Source organism: Pinus tabuliformis, chromosome 5_1 (assembly GCF_031772625.1).
Source record: "Pinus tabuliformis cultivar Carrire ecotype Pingquan chromosome 5_1, CPIR1, whole genome shotgun sequence".
In the NCBI taxonomy this organism is placed as follows: Eukaryota; Viridiplantae; Streptophyta; class Pinopsida; order Pinales; family Pinaceae; genus Pinus; species Pinus tabuliformis.
Window position 1 is genome coordinate 166,310,677 of NC_142305.1, and position 19,778 is coordinate 166,330,454.

General features: G+C 40.3%; 1 protein-coding gene and 1 pseudogene across 3 annotated transcripts in view; both read left to right on the top strand.

Moving 5' to 3' along the window:
* LOC149163949 (small ribosomal subunit protein uS12z pseudogene) overlaps positions 1 to 19,778 on the top strand; it is a 30,718-nt pseudogene that overhangs the window by 5,905 nt on the left and 5,035 nt on the right.
* LOC149163950 (uncharacterized) overlaps positions 19,437 to 19,778 on the top strand; it is a 419,565-nt gene continuing 419,223 nt past the window's right edge. For 2 of the 3 annotated variants that reach the window (XM_089431914.1, XM_089431915.1), the window contains exon 1: positions 19,440 to 19,600. The gene's annotated coding sequence lies outside the window, so the exon portion shown is untranslated. Of the gene's footprint in view, positions 19,601 to 19,778 lie in introns of all 3 variants that reach the window. The other variant, XM_089431916.1, reaches the window with a different exon arrangement.

Here is a 19,778-nt window from a genome sequence, read left to right on the forward strand (position 1 = left end):
GACTTGGGAATTATATTGGACTAATCTTTTTCCTCATCTTCACTCTCATTCATAAGCCTGTCATGCTCCTTTTCATCAATGAGTGCATTTTTTAATGTCTTTTCGCAATGCAGGAACTCAAGGATTTGCTCGTCACCTTCGAATACCTGCCAATTTGAGATGTTATCAAGTATGGATGGTCTGAAAATCAATTCAACATAATATTTATTCTTGTTTAATCTAAGGTCAGGCAAAAGTTTTGAAGCCATACTAGCCATCAAATCGGCATCTTGGTTTTGCCCTCGAGGTATGTATGTGATATTAAAAGAATCAAAACTGTCAATTAAGCTCCATACCTCCTGTTGGTATCTTACCAGGTGTGGCGAATTGCAATGTATCCTTTTCCTTACCTGGTCGACAATTATCTGTAAGTCACCAAAAACTTTAATATTTTTCACCTTCATGTCAATGGCTCTCCTCAGGCCCTGCAGCAAGCCTTCGTACTCTATCGTGTTGTTGGTGCACACAAACTCCAATCAGCTGGCCATCAAATGTTGGTTCCCCTTGTGGGTCAATGAGAATGCTCCCAGCACCTGCACCCTCTATGCAGTTAGAGCCATCAAAGTAGAGGGTCCAAAATATAGAATCTAATGTTACATCAATTGAATTACTTTCTACGAAAATTAGTCCTATCATCTACTATAATACAAGATAGTTCATCAGTTGGACTACATGGGAGAGCTTCCAACTGTGTGTTTGTTACAATTTCTTCAACTGTCTCTGCATGGAATTCTCCAAAATAAGTTTCCATGGCACAAATGTCGAAACTATAATTCCCAAGGATAGAGTTGGTAAACATTACAGGTTCATTGGGGTCGTTTAATTCTGTCACTACATACTTCATATATCTTTCTCGATCAACTCTCAGCATATCACCTTTTCCTTTCTGAGGCAACAAGAGATGGGACCAATCAGTTGAGAAATATCCATTCAAATTTTCTGACCAATCCCTACTAAGAAGCATCCAATATGCCTCGGGTATGTCGACTACCACTATGTCAATGACTTGCGTGTAGTGTGGTTTGGTAGTCATCCGAATCAGCACATCTTTCAATTCTCTAATTACCTTTACATTTGTTTTGTCCAATTGCATAATTTGAGTTCCAGTTTTCTCGGGCATTAGATGAAGTCTTTTAGCAACAAAGTAAGGCATAACAGTGGACGAGGCACCGAAATATACCAGGAAATTGTGTACGTTCATGTTGAAGATTTCAAATGTGATAACGAAAGGTGGAGTCATGGATTTTGATTTCCTTCCTATCATGGCTGCATTGACATCTTGGGGTGTTTGATTCATTTTTGACAGAGTGGCTTCCATGGCTGATGGCGTTTGGGATGTACTGGAGGTACTAACGGGTTTGGACACCGAAGTTTTGGTTTGACTACTTGGATTGGTGGGAGATTTGCAATTCCGTTCATTCATAGCTTTCAAAAGAAAATCTCTCTGCTGCGTTAACTTTAACAAATCGAAGTATGTGATATTAGCTCGAGATTTCTTAAGATCATCCACAATGTTGTAATCAATGTTATAAATGGGGTAGGGCAGAGTAAACATACCGGTCTTTCTACTCTTAGGTGGGAATTTACCACTTTGAGTTTCCTTAATTGCATTTGGTGATGTATTATTCTTCTCTGGGTAGCTCATGATTTGAGTAGTCTTGGAATTACCACTAGGTTTATTCTTCTCAATAGGAGCCTTGGGAGTGGATGTCTTCGAACGGTAAACATCTTTCTTTGTCTGATCTACAGGCTTCATCATGCCCGCAAGTGGCCCTTTACTTCGTGTATGGACTTCATTAGTGTGGATTTTTGCTGTACTATCTTCTTCGTCATCATTCCCATTTGCATAGAAATCCCACAGTACATTGACTTGAGATGCCTCGTCCCTAGGCTCTTCTACTTCGTAATCTTCCTCATCTCCCTGTTCTAGCTCCAGCTCTACTATAGGTTCTTCTTTGGTAAGAAGTGATCCGATAAGAGCCAGTTCTTCCATATTTAAATTCCCTTCGTTGGGTGGAGTAGGCAACGCAAGTTGACCATGACCATCTTCTGTCTTCTTACGATAGAAAGGTTTGAAGGAATTTCTGTTGTTATAATCTCCTCCATTCCCACTTTTACTCTCTCTAGAATTCCTTTTCATATCGATGATTGTGTTCATCAATTTCTTAATGATCCGATGCAAACCTTCCACATCTGTGGTGTCCTTTTCTTTGATCTCAACCACTTTGTTATCACTCCCATTATTCTTCTTGGATGACTGAGAGGATTTCTTTCCTTCGGTCGTATGATGACATGTTGTGAGACTGATCATTTCGTTCTCGACTTTTACTGCTTCATCGATAGCACCTTGTAAGGTTTGTGCATTACTCCTTTGACCCACATCGCAGTAGGGACCTCATCAGTATGTCTAGCGTTAGCTGGGATTCTCTTGAACAAAGTGTTGAACCAGATGTTAAAATCCTTGACCTTTTCTTTGGTTTCCTTTTTTAAACGGGATAGTTTTAAAACTAAGGCCGCAGGTGTTTTTTCATCGCTAAACTTGTCTAAGAAGACCTGTTGAAAGGCACCCCATGAGGTGATCAATCCTATTCTCAAGCTAAAGTACCATGTGGAAGCCATACCAATCAGAGTAAAAGGGAACAAGCGACATACCACATCTTCATCGGCTACCCCCAACATGCGCATGGCTAGGAAGAAAGAGTGAATATGGTTATCAGCAGTGTCTCCCCACTCAAGATCGAATTTAGGCAATACTCTTTCTGCATTCTTGGGTAAGGCATGTTGTTGCCCAGGCACCACTACAGCATCCTGTGCAAGCCAGGGAGGGAGTGCTCCTGGAGGAGGTGGGGGTTGATTCCCACCTAGAGGAGGCAGTGGAGGTTGATTCCCACCTGGAGGAGGAACGTTAGCCATATTATGGTTGGGGAGGTTCTAGTTGAAGGTTTCCCCCGGGTGTTCTTTGTTAAGATTTCCCAAATCGAGCCAGGGATTACCTTTAGAGAGGGGATCCTCAGGAATTTCTTCCCAAGGAGTGTCGATACTTTGCAAAGACTCTAGCACAATATCTTCAAGAGAAAGGGTTGCAGATGTCTCTTCATTTATGGGAAAGATCCTTGGCTTTCTTTTAGCTGTTAGAGGTAAAGAATGAAAGATGGGGAGTTGAGATAGGGAATGAGCGTAAGAATGAGTAAGTACTCTGACTGGTTGTTCCTGAGTGACAGGATACTCCCACAGTCTCTCTTCCTTGGGTGACCCAAACATAGGACTTTGAGGGACCTTTGTTTCTTTGAAATGAGGCTCTTCCAAATGGGCGGAAGGATCTTTTCAACCTTTATGATCCATAAATTAATCTTTTTGAATCCATGCACGACATTTATAGATGAAATCCTGAAAGCTGTGGTTGGCGGTTCATGCCCTCCTTGTGCCAATTTTGTTGACACGGCGAATTTTCGTGTGCCAACAAAGGGGAACCAACCCGATTGCAGACACCGATTAGATCTGCTTGCGTTTGGAATGGCTAGTTCCGACGAGTTTTAAAGGATCCTGTAAACTGTTATAGATGTTGAAAGATTGCTCCCCAGAGGAAGACTTTCATTAAATCAACAAAAGAAATAGCTAACCTATATATATCAATTCCTATCTATATTGATTCTACCCACTTTTGCTAGTCCCAACTATTCTAATCTATCATGTAGGAGCGTAATAAAAGAGATTAAACATCATATATAGATTCCAAGTCCAAATGAATCAATTATTGAATTCATCGATGAACAAGATTGTATTTAAGCTTGATTTCAATCTAATTATTCATACAAGAATACACATTCCTGTTCCTACAAATAAAAATTGCAACTGATGTTTAATATAGCTTTGAATCGGAGGTCGCTCATGAGTTAACCATGATAACGAATTATATTTGAATAACCAAGAATAGTCATAAGTTGTCCATTATCATTGTGCACAAAAACAAAACATATCTACCCTCATGCCAGTCACACCACCCTGATTCCAAACATAAAATAAAAAGGAAAATGAATATGAAAAAAGGCTTCTTCTTGACCGAAACAGTCTTCTTTATTAGCATAATAAAATTGACCCCTCTTCTGCCAAAAAAAATTCCTTTTCCTCTATCCAGAGGTGATACTTATGGAGAAAGAGAACTGACCGTCAGTTTCTCCCGACCTTCAGCCTTCCCTCTTCCTTTCCATATTCAAATTAAAATATACAAAATGTAACGGTTAATGAAACAGCGAACACGTTGAAGCCATTGCTACTGGAGCATTCTATTTCCTGAAGAAAAATGAACGGATGTCGGTAGAAAGAGGAATGACTGCATGCCATCCCTTTGCACACGTATTGACTGAATGTTATTCCTTTTTATTCCTTGAAGGCAAATGCAGAAAGTGCGCTCATTTTTCAACATCTGGCTTGATTTAAGGTGTATCTGGAGGTAATAATAACTTGATGGATCTGCGCTATCAGGAGTACCTTTACTTAGTATAGAGCATGCCTCCATTATACAATGTGGTGGTTCCATATCCTTTTCTTGCGAAGTATGTATTTGCAACACCGACATCAATGATGCAAAGGTGTCATCTAGAATCCCCAAAGCAGCACAAGAACCCTTATACCAACATCTATTCTACTTCCTGTCTTCTCAAAATTTTAGGACGTCCTACTCCATTCTGTCCCAAAACCATGACACATGGCAACAAAATCCAGCTGGTAGAGGTATCATGTCGTCCATGTGTATTTACCTCTCTATGATTGTGATTGCATTTTTCAAATCAACCGAGCATTCAGGCCAGCAATCAACAATGACTTCATACTCATTCAGAGTTTCTTCGATGTGTTCATACGTTTCTTCGATAGATTGCGAGGTAGAGTGTTGTGCGGTTGTTTCCCTCCATCGAGCCTTATCAAACTTGCACATATCCAGCACACGAAGGCGTTTTCTATGATCCAAATAACACTGTACATATGAAACAAATCTCTAAGCCCGTACCTCCTTTTCTTGGACAGGTATTTCAGGATGTAAGATCCTTTTTCAAGTCAGCAGTTGCAGTTGAAAGCTCTGTTGCAAGAGTGGAAGGGCTGGAGGGAGGATAAGCAACAAGAAATCACTGTAGTCTGTTGCGTAGCTCCCCACTGTGTATGCCTTCCCTGTTGTTTGTCATAAATTCCTCTGTTTTGGCTAGGTCTCGCTTGCATCTTTTCCCCACAGCCATTCCTGATGCTTATGCATCAGCGCATCGACCTTGCTTTTCTTCTCTTGGTCCTCGCCTACAGAAATAATTAACATTAGCTATGATTATGAGAGATATGATAGAAACGCCCAAAAACGAACCTTGCCTTCATTAAAACTTTCATAAAGAGACAAACTCTGCAACTCGGGGTTATATGAGTCTTTCTGGCTCTAAATCTCAAGAGGGCGTGATGATTTTTTGGGGACTGATGATTAAGAACGGATTGCAACCATAATTAATAAATCATTGAACTGTTCAGCTTTGAGGACATAATTCCATCTGACAACTACGGTTATCATTCGAAGAGACGAAAGATCAAACTTCTCAAGGGACCCATTCAAATTTGCCCCCAGAGTAGGTTTTAATAGGGTGGTTGTTGTGGCCACAACAAACTCAAAAAAGTGTTGTTCCCTTGAGGGAACAGCAACTGTTCCCTGGAGGGAACAACAAAAAACACTCCAAAAAGGTGTTTTTCCCTTTAGGGAACAACAGCCTATTCCCTGGAGGGAACAACAAAAACACTCGAAGAAATGTTGTTCCCTTTAGGGAACAACAGTAGTTACTCTGTAAAACGAATCCACGAAAAAAATAACAAAGCAGGTTTTATTTGTGGGTGGTGGTTGTAGCCACAACACGGTTAGCCTCAAGCATGTCGGTTTGATAACCTCAATGGTCTATCCATAACCCTGTCACATGGTTCTCCAACGTGGTTAGGATGACAATTTAGGTGGTGGTCAACTGACTGTCCATTGTATTTTGTAATGTATTTCAATATTTAACATTAGATCGAGAGTTTGTTTAGGCTAGGTTTTTTAATACATGGTTTTGCAATGTAATGAATATGGTCCGATAGGTTAGATTAGGACTTAGGCATAGAGTTTTAATACCATGATTTGTAATGCATTATGGTTTAGACTTAGATTAGGTTTTAGCATTAGGTTTTGGTTTAGATGTAGATTAGGGTTTAATACATAAAGTTTATCAACCCATTTACAACACATTGTCACAATGTGACAAAACCAATGCATATCGACAACGCAAGCTACCTTTTCGACGACAACCCTAATGAAATATTGAACCTCTGCAACGAGCGACACTACCATGTCGATGATCAACTTGTGAGTAAATGCCAAAACCCAAATCCTACGAGGCGAACGAAAAACACATGTCGACGACCATATCCTGGCGGAACTGACGACTCATGTCAACAACCAGGTGCTAAACCATCTCAACTGAATGCCATGAAAAACCATATTACCTGAACAACCTGATCCATAACCAAAACTATCGAAGTTGATGACACCGACCTGATTTGACAACAACACTGAACACTGACGACGACACTTGAACACCTGTGCAACTGAACTGACGAGATCCTCCTGGATCAGTTACTTATCCATACCAATGCATCTTCTTCCTAAACTTTATTGGTTATATGAACAACCTAATCTAAATTATGGCTTTAGAAAAATCTTGTTTGTTGAAGTCAAAGTTTTCGAGTCAATTTTTCAGTTGCAATTTTGTTGAGTTGAAGAAACATGGTCTCGATTCAAATCTTGTTTGCAATTCTCTCTATTAGAGAAGATGGTGGTGTTTAAGCTCTTGGCATTACAGTCGATCTAATGCTCCCTGAACTTTCTAATGCATCTTTATACACCATTGAAATGCAAATTTTGGTGGTCGCATGTCTAAGAACTTGGTGATAACGACATGCTCCAACATGTATTGGATCAACCCTTCAACCTTCTCTGATGTGCTCCCATAGGTGCGTTCTTAGACATTTTCTCTATGCATCCACCTAGATTATTCTTGATGGTATTGCATTCAGATCACTTTCTAGCATCCTTTGCAAAGATGGGACCCTTTAAAGTGTTTTTAGCCAAGGATGCTACAATTGTGCTATCAAATGACATCTTGGAGGATTGGGGGTCGATTTGTTGTGTGTCCTTCATGGGCTTGAGAACCTTTTCCAAGGAAGGACAAGTGAGGAGCCTTCCTATCTCAAGGTCCACTGTGGCCCTCATCATATTTCCAAGGCAAGCACATATTATGGGAGAAAGGAAATTAGCGAAACCCCCCAAAAAATACCTCACATTCACATTTGTTACCAAATGGTTTATAAATTTTTACACACATCGAAAACTTAGCTAATCTAGAAATGGGCATTGTTGTATAATTCTTCTAATGTAATACCATCCCTCTTAATAAAGTGAAAGAAAAAAAATATCATGTATAAAAAAACCCACAAATTAAAAGTATAAATATATAACGTACAAGTCTCTAATGACAAAATCCCTCTTAATAAAATGTAAATGAAGAAAAGAAACATTGTATATAAAATAACACACACACACACAGACACACACACATATATATTTTTTTAACAAAGTCGATTACTAGATTTCTATTCAAAAAAAGAAAAAGAGGGAGGCATGCTCCCATTACATCAAGGGAAAATGGAGAGAGGCATTTTGGAAGAAAAACAAAGGGCAAACATTCCCTATCTTCCAAGCCCTCCCCCTTTTGTTTCTGAGGTTACTAATTGCACTATTGTTATAAATACTTACATACTAATGCAACAACAATTTACACTTACATAACATAAAAAACTATTAGCGGAAGACCTTCAAAGAAAAGAGAGGAAAGGAGAAACTACTACTAATTTTTGTTGACTGAGGGTTCCTGACGGGAGTGAGGTCAGTTCTTGTTGCTTTGAATGTTATAATTTTCTCCTGTCTGATTAATAAGTAATATCTTCAAGTAGTTGATCGTATCCTCCATATGCTTACACTTTTGTTTTAGAGCTCACATTTCCTTCCTCTGCTCTTCTAGATGTATCTTTAGGAAGGAATTCTCATATTTTGCTTCAAATTTGTAGTCTTTGACCGTTTCTTTGACTTGCTCAATCATGAATTTGTTAGCTTTACAAACTTTACAGTTTTCGCACTTTGGAACATTTGCAAGCGGGTTCCATGCCATTTTTCCCAAGGGATGTAAGTGATCATTCCAGTAGAGAACGGAAGGGGAAATAAGAAACAAAAAATAGAAATGAAAAATGCCACTAGAAAGGCCCATAAAGACCAATAGCTTCTAGGGAGAGGGAAGCAAAGCACTGAAAGCAAAAGCCACCCGAGTTGTGCGAAGGCTAAAGAGTCTGGAAGGCAAGGGCCACCAAAGCTACGTGAAGGCAATAGCCACCGTAGTTGTGCGAAGGCAAAACATTTTGGAGGTCAACCTCTAGACCTACGCAGAGGCGAGGGCTACCAGAATTGTGCGAAGGCAAATCGTTTTGGATTTCAGCCACTAGAGTTGCGTGAAGGGGAGAAGTAAGACTAAGATAGAGTAGATAAGCTCATTCCCTAAAGGGGCGCAATGAAAATTATAGGAAATTAGATTATGACTTCTGAGACAAAGAGGAAATAAAGTGAGGGCGAAGATGACAGAAATAATATCAATCCAGTGGAGGGGAGTATATAAAGCTTAGCAAAAGGCGACTTCAGGAAAGAGAACTTTAGCATTTCACGGGAATATTGAGTAGCTGTGATTCACTTGATAGCCGTAGTCTAACTATACTGTTTTTTCTTGGAGATTTCCTTGGATTTCCTGATCTTCTGAATTCTAGTATTTTGAGCTGAAGTGCTTGTTGCCCACATTGATGTTCTAGTCTTGAGTGCTATTCTCTGCACATGGAGGCATGAGGTCCTATGGAATCGATTTCTGACCAATCTCATTATCAATTCTAGATTATCCCATAGGACGGTTGACAACAAGATTAGCTTGCCTGTCGAGGATACAATTATTTTCTCTAAGGATATGCTCGAAGGTGACTTCATCAAGAAACTGCAAATTTTTTCCCACCCTTTTTGTTATTTGACTCAGAGCCTTATTCTTGGGGCTTCTAGTTTCGACCATTCATTGGATTATTATTGAAGAGTTCCCCATTATAGCCGGATTCTTCATACTTTGCTGCCTTAAGGTTTTCATTCCCAAGAGGAGGCCATATGATTTTGCCCTGTTGTTGGTTAGTTCTGCTAATCTTCATTCATATGTGATGAGATTTTTCCCTCCTGGGTCGAAAAGTATACCTCCCACTCTAGCCTTGCCTGGGTTGGACTTAGAAGCTTCATCAAATAGTAAGCAGGGACTATTTAAGTTTTCTGACCATGTTTTGAATTTCTCTTTTTTAATTTTGACTTTCCAGTTCTAAATGTTTTTAGGAGATTTGCTGATGTTTATTTTTTGTTGCTTGCTCATCATGAATTCAGCCCAAACTCTTTCCTCTTGCTGCATGTGTTTGACATCTATTTCTTTAGCTCCTTTGGAGTTTATGAGTTCAGTTGACATGCTCCAAGTTTTAGCAAGAATTGTTCTAGTGTTTGGGGTGCGGTCTTTAAAGATCCTCTGATTTCTTGCTAACCAAATTTGCCAACACATAAATGAGGGCAAACTCAGCCAATACTTTTTTGTTGTTTCTTTATTTTTGAAAGAATATGGGTACTTTTTCCCTAGCTTGATAAAAAAAACCCATGTAAAGGCTAACATTGCAGAATACTAACCTCCAAGGGACTAACTAGTCCTTGCCAATAGACACGAGCAAAAGGGCACCCCACAAAGAGATGTTGAATATTTTCTTTACTGCCCTGGCACATTGCACAGCATGATGGACCTTCATAACCTTTCTTTTTAAGATTATCAATGGTCATAATTTTGCCTTTAAGAAGTGTCCACATGAACACTTTGATTTTTGGCAGGGTTTCAATTTTCCATGCCACCCTCCAGTATTCCCAGTCTCGATTTCCATGCTGATGTAAGGTGGCATATCCAGATTTGACTAAGAAATCCCCATCATCAGGATCCCATCGAAGAGTATCTTTTGTGTCCAGACTCAGAGGAGAAGCCCCCTTAAGATGAGAGATTAGGGACTTCAACTGAGTAATAAGGCCATGAGGAGGGTTGGGAATCCTCTAATCCCCCCATTCCCCACCTCTCCAAAGAGAGATGCCATCTAGAGTAATGTTTCCTTTTGTTTTCATCCACCTTCTTAGATCTTGAAGATTTTCTTGACAAGCTATAGGTTGATTTCCCATTATTCTTTCTTCGAGATTTTGATGAGTTTGCCATTCCTAGGGATCATGGAAGTGTTTTCTTTGATGAGGGATACCATTTTTTAATCAGATTCCAGACCTAGGTGCAGTGCTTGGTTGGGTGACCTTTTCCTAATAAGTGGATTCTATTGTGGTTCATGTATTTTGCTTCCAGGATTTGCTTCCACCAGTTGCTCTCTCCTGTTATTGTTGGAATTTCTAAGTTTAACCCGTTAGAAATGCTTCCTATACCATCTGGTTTATTTCTTCCTAGTTGTTTAATTACTTATGTAAATATTGAAAATAAACACAAGTACAATATCAACATATACAGATCATCAACTGAAAGAAAACAAGCACACAAGTGACACCGTTATTTTTGGACCAATGTCCCCAGAAAAACCCAATGCGGGAAAACCGGTGCAGCTATTCAGAGGGTTTAAAATTATGCAGTTTCAAAATACAACCTGGGTGCCAGAAATGGCTCACCCAACAGAGAATTCCCTCGGTAGTAGTACCTCTCAGTCGGAGACACATATTTTGGCTAAGTCACTGGATGAATGATCCCACAGCAATAATGCAACTTCTACTGCTCTGCGTCACTCTGATAGGGACTGTGTCACCCTATCTAGCTATCCAGCTCTAGTCTGTCCCACGAAAAATCTCCAAGCACTGCCTCTAGGCCCTACGTCAGCCTCTCTGGCCCAGCCTCAGTCTTTCTGGCTAGTGTCAACCTGTATGGGCTCTGCGTCAACCTCTCTGGGCTCTGTGTTAGCCTCTGGAGTCTCTGCGTCTCACACGCTAGCCCTCTCTGGCTCTGTTCAGCTCCTAGCCTGGCTGGCTCTACGTGGCCTCTAACTGGCTCTGCGTCAACCTCTCCCAGCTTTTGCGTTGATCCTCCCAGTACTAACTCTGCCTCTCTGCTATGTATTCACTGCCCCTCAGCTGCAACTTTGATCACTCACTTAATTCCCTCAGCAAACCCTGCCCCAGAAAATCGAGTTCTTGATCTCTCTCGGTGTATTCTCCAACTGACCCTCAAGCCTCCTCTTATACTTTTCTCGTTGGTCCATCAATAACCGAGATTAAATCTATAATCAATGGCTAAGATTAGATTTGGCTTGATCCATGACTTTTGGACCCTTCTAACCCAGTTTTATATTAATATTTTATTTTTCCTAAGTTTAGACTTAGGAACTCCATTAAAAATATTAATTATTTTAATATCTCCCAAACCGGTTAGAATCTGCCCAAACTATTTTTGGGTCTTGGAGATCTCATGTGCTTTAGCCTCTCCACCAATTTTCATGGCTAGAGAACATCCGATGCTACCCCAAATCAACACTCCCTCTTAGTGAGGACTGTGCTCTAGTAATACTCCTCACTGAGTATCACCCTAATTATCCAACATCGGTCCTTGTATTGATGCTAAGCCTCCCCGCCCAACGTCCTCTGCACTGCTGCATCATGTACTGCTGCCACTGCCACTATTGCATATGTACGACAGCTCCCTCTACATTTGTGTTGCTGCCCATGGCCCTGCCACTGCCACTCCTGCATTTGCACTGCATCTCCTTCTCCTCACGCTGCATCATGTTGCCCATAGCATTGCCACTGCTAACTGTTGCACTGCAACCTAGTTACTGAGAAGGAAGTAACTGATCCACCCAACTCTGACATCCCTATCAGGCTAGAGAATCTCCGATGTTGAAGCTCCCTCTATCACTGATAAGTGCTCCCTTTACTGACCTATGCGCTGCTGCAACAAATCCATGCATCCCGCATTGTTGCCTCATGATGTCCTAGGACTCATGCACTGTAGCACCCTCTGTTACTCCATCCACATCCGTCTCTATCGACATCCGCCAGTCCTGTTACTTCTCTTTGGGGCTCCCATAGCAAGGTATAATCAAAGAGGTTGGGTACCTCAAGGATTCTTGCCCCTCATCGTCTATAGTCTGTCTAACTACAGCTCGATGTCTCCCTACTTCCTCTCAAGTGGCACATGAGCACTCATTGCATAGTCGTCATCTGTCTCCACTTCTTTTTCCGCCCTCACTGGCACTGCCTTGGTCTCAGAAGCCTCTCCCTTGCTCTTCTTCCTAGGACACTGGTTCGCATAGTGACCCAGTTCCCCACAATGGAAGCATTTGACCTTGGAGAGGTCCTTCTTCTTTCTCTTCTCCTGCTTTCCTGCAGATGCAAGAGCCGCATCTTCTTCTTCCTCCTTCTTGATTCTAACCCCTTTTTTGCTACTCCTTGCCTTGGTCACCCTTCTGATCTCTTCTTGACAAAGAGCCACCCACAGTTCCTCCCAATCTGGAAGGCTCATCCTGCCCAGTATGCTCTAGACAAATACCTCCCAATCCTCTGAGACTGCATTCGACGCGGTCCTCACCATCAGTTCCTGATCCGGCATGGACCCTATAGAAGTTAGTTGATCATGGATCTCCTTCAATCCACAAAGGAAGACATCTATCTGCTCTCCCTTATGCATTTGGTATGACCGCAACTGATTTTCAAGTAACATCTTCCTCTGGACAGAAGTATGTTGATACAATTTCTTCAGGGCCTCCCATATCTCATTTTCCATCTCCTTCTCGACAATATGTGGCACCACATGATCCTTGAGCCCATCAACGATGATGCACTTTGCCTTAGCCATTGCCTCCTCGTACTTCTCATTTTCAGTTGGGTCAACTGGGATCGCTATCGTTTTCAAGGCGAAGTGCTTGATGCAATACCTATCTAGAATGGACAAGATCTTGGCCTTCCAGACTACGAAGTTGGAAGCTCCGTCTAGTTTATCCTGATCTCTCAGCCCATTCACTGCCATCTTGCTGCTCTTCTTCCGACTCCTCTGAGTCTCTTTACTTCCCTCTTGGAATTCCTTGGTTTGACTCCCTCTAAGTCTCGATTTCCTTTATGGAAATCCCTCCTCCTTGGTCTTTCCCTTTTAGGTACTGTTCTAACCGCAATACCCCACCATCTTCGCTCCGCAAATTATCCGCAACCCCCTATACCTCAACAACTTGAAGAACTGAGCCTCTAGGCTTTGTGCGATCCCGACACCGGAAAAATCTGCACCTCCGGGCCACAAAGTCAATCCTTCCTGGCTGAGAAAGATGACCAGTCACTGTGTAGGTCAGGTCTTCTCCTCTCTGCCACTGTGTTGATCCTCCCCCTGGCTCGAACTGATGACGCAGACACTCCGTGTCACCCCTTCCTTGCTGCTTTCTACTAGGAACAACTTTTGTCACTCGGGACAACTGTTTTTTGCTGCTACTGCTCTACTCTGTTGATGCCTTCGGTTATCCTGTGATCTGTAACCACACTCTGATACCATGTTGGAATTTCTAAGTTTAACCCGTTAGAAATTCTTCTTTCACTGAAAATAAACACAAGTACAATATCAACATATACAGATCATCAACTCAAAGAAAACAACCACACAAGTGACACAGCTATTTTTGGACCAATGCCCCCGAAAAAACCCAATGCGGGAAAATTGTTGCAGCTATTCAGAGGGTTTTATTATTATGCAGTTTCAGAATACAACATGGGTGCCAGAAATGGCTCACCCAACAGAAAGTGCCCTCAGCAGTAGTACCTCTTAGTCAAAGACAGATATTCCAGCTAAGTCACTGGATAAATGATCCCACAGCAACAATGCAGCTTCTGCTGCTCTGCGTCACTTTGATAGGGACTGCGTCACCCTATCCAACTCTCCAGCTCTAGTCTGTCCCATGAAAAATCTCCCAGCGCTGCCTCTAGATCCTGTGTCAGCCTCTCTGGCCCAACGTTAGTCTCTCTGACCTAGCGTTAGCCTCTCTAGGCTCTGTGTCAACCTCTAGAGCCTCTGTGTATCACACACTAGCTCTCTTTGGCTCTGCGCAACTCCTGGCCTAGCTGGATCTGCGTGGCCTCTAACTGGCTTTGCATTAACCTCTCCCAGATTCTACGCTGATCCTCCCGGTACTAACTCTGACTCTATGTTATGTATTCACTGCCCCTCAGCTGCAACTCTGATCACTCGCTCAATTTCCTTAACAAACCCTGCCCCAAAAAATCAAGTTCTTGATCTCTCTCGGTGTATTCTCCAACTGACCCTTAAGCCTCCTCTTATCCTTTTCTCGTTGGTCCATCAACAGTTGAGATTAAATCTCTAATCAACGAGTAAGATTATATTCCATGACTTTTGGACCCTTCTAACCCAGTTCTATATTAATACCCATTACTATTTTATTTTTCCTAAGTTTATAATTAGGAACTCCATTAAAAACATTAATTATTTTAATATCTCCCAAACTGGCTAGAATCTGCCCAAACCATTTCTGGGTCTTGGAGATCTCATGTGCTTTAGCCTCTCCACCAGTTTTCATGTCTACAGCACATCCGATGCTACCCCAAATCAACAATTATAAATCTCCATGTTATTTTTGCTCCAAGTGCCAAGTTCATTATCCCAGGAAGTCTTATTGCCAACCCACCTTTCTCATAAGGCCGAGTTACTTCATCCCATTTCACAAGGCTGTGCTTCTTTGTCTCTACTTTACCACCTTACCATAGAAACCCCCTGATTACTAGCTCAATTTGTTTGTGTATACTTGTTTGGGCTAGTATTGTTGCATACTGATAAATTGGGAGAGTTGTGAGTAATGCCTTAATTAATACCACCCTTCCTGCCATATTGAGCCAGATCATACCCCAATTTTGCATTTTTTGTTTCATTTTCTCAATATACTTGTTCCATATCTCAATCTTCAAATTTTCTTTTGAAATAGGGAGGCCAAGATATTGAAAATGGCTCCATTTTTATTGAAAAGGAATTTCCAATATTTCTGAGATTTTTTGGAGAATGCGAGGAGGTGTTTTCCAACCGAAGATTATGCATTTTTGATTGTTTATTAGTCCTTGAGAGGCTTCCATAAAACTATTAAGAACCTTTTTTATTCTTCTTGCCGTTATACAAGAGGCCTCTCCCATGCCCAAGGTGTCATATGCAAATAGAGAGTGGTTTGTGCTTTTTACTTCCGGAGAGATTGAAAATCCTGTGATAGTCCTATCTTGTCTACATTTCTCAAGGTTTCTATTGAGAGAGTTTCCATTATGATATATAAAAAAGGAGAGAGAGGACAACCTTGGTGAAGCTCCCTTGAACTCTGAAAATATTCACTTGGTCTTCCATTGACCAATGGGCAATCCAAGGTCCCACAATATAAGCTTTTATTATATCTATTGCCTTTTTTGAGAAACCAAATCTCTATAGGACAGTTGAAAGGAAACCCAGGTTAACCCTATAAAAATCATTTGCCATGTCAAGCTTGACAATCATTCCTTTTTTTTTCTTCAGAAGGCTAGAGTGCAATGCTTCCCGTACTATTAGAATGTTGTTAAAGATTTGTCCTTTTGGGACAAATCCTCCTTGGTTTTCTGATATTATTTATGGAAGCACTACTTTTATTATGTTTTCCATAATCTTTGTTATAATTTCGTACGAGGAATTACACAGAGAAATGGGCCTGAATCTATTAAATGAATTAGGTTTCGACTCTTTTGGGACAAGGGTGAGGAAGGAAGAGTTTGTGAATCCTCCTAACTTGAATTTCCCAGAAACATTTATGATCATTCCTATCAAATCTTTTTTGATAATTCTCCAGTTGTTTTTATAGAAGAAAATAGGAAACCCATCCGGGCCTGGGGCCTTATCCAGATGAAAGTACCACACAACAACAACAACTTCCTTTTCTTCAACTTCTCTCGTGAATTCATTGTTTTCTACTGCACTAATTTTAATGGGAATACATTGTAGATAATCTTCATACTCGTTATTTGATGCTGGGGATGATAACAAATTTTTGTAATATCTATAATCCTCCTTCTTTATTTCCTCTTGTCCTCTAACTTCTTTTCCTTCGTTATCTTTTATGTTGTTTATTTGATTTTGATTTCTCTTTATTCTGACCATATTATGGAAGAACAATGTATTCTTGTCTCCCGCTTTTGAGCCATAGACTTCAGGATTTTAGTCGCCACTATTCTTCTTCATTTTTGTTTTACCTATACAACTCCCAATACACTTGTTTTTCCTGCCATAAGCTCTCATGCGTTTCCTCTTGCTTCTCTTTTTCCACTTGGATTCTATCTATTTTTTCTGTTATTTCTAGCTTTCTTTTTTGTGTTTCTAGTTGGTTGTTCCTTGCCCAATGTTTCAACTCTCTCCTCAGGGCTTTTAATTTAGATTCCCAAACATAGCTAGGAGAGCCAGTAACTGGATTTGTCCATACTTCAATAGTGTTTTTTTTTTAACTTCTTCACTATCATTCCAAGTGGAACTGAATCTGAAAGGGATTGGGCGAAAGTTTTCTAACTTCCCAAGTGAAAGCGCCACTAGCTTGTGATCCGATGCTATCTTTGAATGATTTTGGATTTTATCTCGCTGAATGAGTTGGCTATTTTGTCTTGTATTAGAAATCTGTCCAGCCTTTCCTTTATGTTATTTTTACCAATTCTTTTGTTGCTCCAAGTATACTTTCCATTGCTAGGAGGCATGTCCATTAATTTGCATGCTTCCATAATAGATTCTAACATTTCCCTATATGGATCAACATTGTATATTCCCCTGAACTTCTCCTCTGCATTCAAAACCAAATTGAGATCTCCTCCTATAATTATGCCTCTATTTTGGTCTTGCATAAGATAATTTTTTAAGGTGGTCTAACAGACTTCCTTATCCCTGTAATGATTTGGGGCATAATATTTATAATACAATATTTCTCTTTTGTTTTTTTGTTTTCCAAGTCTGTTTTTATCGAATGCAACTCTTTTTTTTGCTGAATGAGCTCCCAATTCTCTAGTTTCCATAATGTGCACATTCCCACTGAAGCTCCGGTTGCTGGAATTGAAGTTCCTTGATAGCTTTTTGTTTTTTGTATCATTGTTTCCATTTCCTTTTCACTTGTCTTTGTCTTCTGGATCATAAAAATACCCTGTTTCTTTGAAACTATTAAATCTTTCATTGCCTTAATTTTTTGCATACTTCCCATTCCTCTGCAATTCCAGGAGACTATATCCATTATCACTTGATGTTGTGGGTAGAGGGGCCTTTCCCTATGATGAGGTGAGCGTTTTTCTCCTTGTTTTTTTCTAAGAAAGTATATAGTGGTTGTTGGGTGCCCAGAGCCATTTCCTTTGCCGCAACTTCATCTCTAATTTCTCCGTTGGTTTTTCTGCCGACCCTTTTAGGGTCGTCAAAAGAGGAGAGGAGCTCTTTGGAGAAAGTACCATACTGGCACTGCATTCGGCATGTCCAGCTCTGGATCGAAGTCTGGAGTCCGTCTATTTAAATAAAGCCCTCTTGAGTCCATGAAATACGATCCATATATGAAGATTAAGTCTTTGTCCTCTTGTGTTTCGAAATGGAAGGTGAAGTAACCTCCTCCACAAAATCTGATCGAGATTTTCCCCAAGATGGAGGAGGCCTAGTTTCTTTCCACCCATTTGAGAATTGATCGGGGTGAGGGCTAGAGCCCAGTAAATTGTCCTACCAACCCACGTTCAGGCAGAGAGAGAGCATTGCGACGGGGGAGGGAAGGGGGGAGGCTTATTTCAGGGATTTCAACAATCTTCTTAACAAACTTGGATATTGAAGGCCTGTTTCGAGATGGTCCAAGGGAGCAGATTAGAGAGGCAAAGGCTTCTACGTTTTCTCCTAGCTGAGCTGAAGATTCAGGAAGAGATGCAGGGATCGATACACCCTTTAGAGGAGACTCTAGATGGGAAATCACTGGCCAGCGGCAGGATAGCTAGCCCCGGGAATAGAAGGCCCTGGGAACCAAGAGAGGAAGGCGCACACAGGGTTTGAAATTGCTAAGGTGAGAAGCACAGTGCGCAACGTTCCATTTAAGTTACTAAAAGTAACATTATTTGCAAAATCAATGACTTAAATTCATTTGCAAAAGCAAAGACTTAAATTCATTTGCAAAAGCAAAGACTTAAATTCTTGTGATGAATAGATCATATATTCAAACTAAAATGATACCTACTCATAAGTTTGCCACCATGTTATTGGGGGGCAAATTAACCGTGCACTGTGAAAATATCAGCGTAGATCTATCTTAACTTCTGATCTACCAAGCGTCGAGAGCGATCAAATTCCTTTTCACTCTAAAAGGGGTTTGCATCTCGAGAGATTTGATCTCTCTTGACGCTTGATAAATCCAGAGTTCAGATGGATCTAGGCTAGTTAAATTCCCCCCTTTAAATATGCTCTATTCCACATGAATACCATGGGTCGATACCATGGGTTCTTATAAACGTGGAGCTCAAAAAACACAAGTAACTTTAACAAGTCAAATTTACCTTAACTATTGATTTTTTTAATAAAAATAATATTAATAACATATACTTTTTTATCTTTATTCTATTAATTTGAAGTTATTTTAATTTTAACATAGAGCTATTTTTATTTTATTTTGATCTAGTCAAAATATTTACAAGACATTATAACATCTCTTCCATACTAGACTAAGAGCACCTCTAAAGACAATAAACAAAAATATAATATTTGACCAAATAATATTCCTGGAAAAACAAATATATAAAATCATTAAAAAACTTCAATGTGATACACTTATACACTTATAAATATAACCTAGAAAGTACGCATTTCAATTCTCTTCCCGCTTGAAGCCGTTGGCCATTGCACCATTATTGTTGGACAGTAAGACCGACAACTCCGGTTAAGGTCTCTCTCGGCTTCCCACGAATCGAGCTTCAATAGGTACATATGGGAACATAATTGCTTGATTTTATTACACTATTTTTAATTTTATGGACTTTAAAATATCATTTCATTTCATCTCATTAATGAGTTTAAGTTGGTTTTTTTGTTTTGTTTAGTGGAGTTTTGCTAATAGGAAATCAAGGGTTATAAAGCAGTTCAAGTTCCATTGGTAGGTCTTTGAAGTGTTATATACTTGTAAACTTAAAATAAAAGGCGTACAAAGAGCTAACATCCCCACGCATCTCTATGATGTCAGTAAAACCATATGTATTTTTATATATATAGTTATGACCTTGTATAAAATACCGCATATAAAGAGCTTGCCATCCACACCAAGGCAACTAACAGCGAAGATATTTAAGGGGAAACAAACGCCGAGAATTTTGAATTTTGAAAAAAGCAAGCAGCTAACAGACTCGAAGCAATTCAGGATTGCAAATTCCACGGTATGTACAGACGTCTCATGAATCGATTTCGATTCCTATATACATACCTTTCGTTTCAAATCTTTGTTTTGTACACTCAAAAACCCCTAAACCCCAGTGCTGCCGAGCTTAAATGCTCTTAGCTATGGCTGATCAACTAGCTGTTTCAAATAATTGTGGTTTTTTCTTGCTTGGGGTT